Source organism: Lepisma saccharinum, chromosome 25, assembly GCF_977018435.1.
Source record: "Lepisma saccharinum chromosome 25, izLepSacc3.1, whole genome shotgun sequence".
Taxonomy (NCBI): Eukaryota; Metazoa; Arthropoda; class Insecta; order Zygentoma; family Lepismatidae; genus Lepisma; species Lepisma saccharinum.
In genome coordinates this window covers 45,995,492-45,999,437 of record NC_139253.1, presented here as the reverse complement: position 1 = coordinate 45,999,437, position 3,946 = coordinate 45,995,492, and the positions used below count along the sequence as shown (strand labels likewise).

Sequence of the window (3,946 nt, the reverse complement as noted above, 5' to 3'; positions counted from 1 at the left end):
AAGCATTTAATCAATTAATATTGCAGAACATGATGCAATAGAACTGGACTGGGAAGTAAATATGTATGGATGTAGGTAGGTGTGGGTGGGTAGGTGTGGGTGGGTAGGTGTGTGTGGGGGTAGGTGGGGGTGTGTGGGGGTGTGTAGGGGTGGGGGTGGGGGTAGGGGTGCATCTTGGCTTAGTTTTAAGTGCTGTGTTCAAAATAAAAATATAGTGGCTGGTAGCTGTATCCAAGCCCTATTATAATTTTTGTTTCTCTATTCTGTTACTAATTTTGATCCTAGGATAATTATATTTATGGGGGTGATTCTGCATAGCTGGAGTATTTTCTCCTGTGCGTACCTCCCGTTTCTCTGCTGAGTGTACATGCAATCAGTACAGCAGCGCCGTGTCCCCGGGACTCTCCGGAACTAATCCATCAAGGCAATAGAACTGCTAATAAAACCGCAGGAGCTGCTAATAGAATTGCTGGAAGGAGAATTGCACAAAGTATTGATCGGCACCACTGTGTAAGCTCCATCATACAGCGCCACGGGAATTAAAGGAACTAATGCTCCAAGTATTGATCCGCTCTTCCTCTGGCAGTTAATTGGAGGAACTGCCGCTCCAGTATTGACCGGGCAAGGGAAACCTGCCTGGAGCGCCACGATGAGGGACTCGGAGGAACTGCCGCTCAAAGTATTGATCCGATGCACCCAAAAGAAATGCTCGCAGCGATCCGAACATATTTACAGGCAATAAAACTACCGGCGCTGCTAATAAGACTTGCCGCTAGGTCACTGAGAATCAATATATTGATTCTCCCCTATTAGAGAGAGTTGAGAGCTCTTGTATAAATATAAGCTCTGGGACAAAGCTGTGTTTTTAGATTTGTGGCTCATATACAACATCTATTTGGCCTACTGAGCAACATACTGAAATTTTGGAAAAAATCGATAATTTTGTTTCTCTTATATCTTCGGAACCATATGTCCTAGAGACATGGGGTTTGTTGCTTTGGCATGAGCACGGCAAGATGCAACTTTTTGATGTCTATAAATTTTTCAAAATATCTTGTTGTTCTCTAGATCTTGAATAACTTGCCTAATTTTCAAGATAGGAGCATGGGGCTTGCATATTTGAAATCTAGAAGCTGTTTAGAAGTTTTGTTAAAAAATCGATAATTTTTTTAAATTTGAGATTTTTCAGAAACTATCAATACTGGAGACTTAAAATTTTGTAGACATATTCTATTCGAGATTCTCTACATTTTATGTCTCTATAATTTTCCTGTTATATGCAATATTTAAGCTGCAAATCTCTGATTTATGTATGTTCTATAAATAGAATTTTCTGAAAAGTGCAATATTAACAAAGTTGTTAATATCTTCGGAACCATGAATGCTAGAAACATGGGGCTTGGTGATTTCTCATGGGCATTTCAAGATGCAACTTTTTGATCTCTATAATTTTTCAAAAATCTCTTGCCATTCTCTAGATCTTGAATAACTTGCCTATTTTTCTTGAATAACTTGCCTATATCATACAATATCAAGAGGGGCATATTTTTGACAAGTTTATGGACAACAATCTCACAGAAGTGCCTTTTTGTAAGTATAGGCACATCAATCTGAGGGGCTCTTCCTTTCTCATGGAATCCATGAGGGCTTTTTTACAAAAATCTTGGATTAGAGGGGGTTCCACACTAGAGCAAAAAGCTCATATAGGCATGTTGAGCTAGTTTTAAGTGTAGACAATTCTGCTGGAGGAGAGCTCTTCCTTTCTTGAGTTTATAATAGCACAAGTACCACTACAATATCATCTGCATGTAGAAGTTCAGATACAGTTACAGTTTTCAGTTTCCAATTTCCTACTTTGAATTTTCTCATCTTTGGTTTTATTTCTTTCAGAATATCATCCATCAAAGTGATAAACAAGTATGGGGATAAAATATCACCTTGTCTTACTCCTGTTGTTGTTATGAATTCCTCTGATCTGTTATTGCCAGTTCTGACATAGCATCTACTTCTCTTGTAGAAACTTTGTATTGCTTCTACTAATTTTTTTGTTTACATTGTTTTTCTCTAGGGTTTTCTATAGCTCTTGTCATGGCACCATATCGAAAGCCTTTTCCAAGTCTATAAAGCATTCCAATTCTCTATTGTATTCTATAACTTTCTCTATTACTTAGCTTATTGTAAATATGTGATCTTGGACATCTCTACGTGGTCTGAATGCACTTTGTGTCTCCTCTAATTTATCCTCTATTTCTTGTCTTAGTCTAGTTTATAAAATACTTGAATAGACTTTGCCAGGCACACTGAATAGTGAAATACCTCTGTGATTTCCGCATTTCCTGTTATCTCCTTTCCTATATATTGGTATTAGTATTGATATTTCCCAATCCTTCACTATCTTCTTTTCCTTCCATGCCACATTTATTATTCCGAGCAACAGATCTTCTCCTTCCTTTCCCATATACTTGATCATTTCTGGTGCAATGCCATCATGACCAGCTGCCTTTCCTAGTTTCATTCTACTAATAGCTTTCTTTAACTCTCCCCGTGTAATTACTTCTTCTTCTACATCTAGTATATCTGTTTTTCAGGCATTCTCTCCTCTTCCTCTTCATTTGGTACGTTTCTTCTTTCATTTTCACTTAATAATTTTTGGAAGTAGTTTTTCCATCTTTTCTTTATTTCTTCAGAAGTTGTTAATATTTCCTTATTTTCATCATATATACATTTTAAAGGGCAATCTTTTTGTTTCCTCATGTTCTCCTTCAAGGTCTCCTTCTCTGCTACAGATGTCGTTGAGGTCTTCACCTTAATCCTGGCAAGGGGCCCTTACAAGGTGCTACCATCCGGAACCAGATGGACCAAGGTTTTTTATAGAGGTATTACTCCTCTAGGTTCCTCCGCCGCCTCAGCCGTTGAGATGACCATCTATCTTCTTCTGGCTTTGGAGCCGTTGACCGTTAGGTTGCTTCTTAGTCTGGCTCTTTACCCACTAGCCTGCCCGGCATGGGAGGCACTGCCACTAGCTATGCTACCGCCGGTATAGTCTAGGGGATCTCAGAGCACGCAAGCCCCACCACCAACTACAAGATCCTGCAACCACTAGCTGGGTCAACAAAATAAGTCAGAAATAAGTTAAAGAATGAATGATTGATTTGCTTTATTTTGCTTCGCTTTTTGTGCAACTTTTGGCTAATTTGCGAAGATGGGGATGAGTGATGACATGATGAAATTGAAGAATGGACACTCACAAACATCCTTGCCCAGGCCGGGCCTCGAACCCAGGACCCCTGGCTTCGCAGCGCAATGAGTTGAAGACGTTCACTTCCATGTAAACATCACGATTTTAACATTGTATCGTATTAGTATGAAGTAACATTGTTTAAAATATAGAAAGTTACCTTTAGAGTTCTAGCGTGCTTGTGTTATTAGCTTAATTACTTTTAGTTTATCTTTGACCACCTTCAGTGGAGAAAACTCACTCACTCTCCGTCATAGAAAAGCCCAAGGAGTGAACATTTATAACCATCCGTTTCCGTAGTGTAGTGGTTATTACGTGCGCCTCACACGCGCAAGGTCCCCGGTTCGATCCCGGGTGGAAACGTGATACCTCTCTTTTTAATCGTGAGGAAAGTCAAGGAAAAAATGTAAATGATATCCTTGTCCGAGAATCAGAGGAACGTAACTCTAATTTATCAAATTTTCAGAATAATGTATTCTTAGGAACATGTTAGGAACTCTTAAAAAGAGTCAGTAAGTTAAAGATACGTGACTCCACCTTACTGCTAAGAATTGGAAGTGGATATATGTCGATCTGACTCCAAATAAGGCTCTGCAGACGAATTTGTTTAAAACAACACTGAATACCACAATTTTGAAGTTAATTGAGGCTGCAAGGCAGTTCTGTCTCCTCCAAATTTATAATGATGTCCGTGCTATCTCAGGTGGA

The 3,946-nt window shown here is 39.2% G+C and overlaps 1 non-coding gene across 1 annotated transcript; it reads left to right on the top strand.

The window, feature by feature from the left end:
- The first annotated feature begins 3,528 nt into the window (after positions 1–3,528).
- Positions 3,529–3,601, top strand: TRNAV-CAC (transfer RNA valine (anticodon CAC)). The gene has a single exon. It is a non-coding gene; the product is annotated as a tRNA-Val (tRNA).
- The last annotated feature ends 345 nt before the right edge of the window (positions 3,602–3,946 follow it).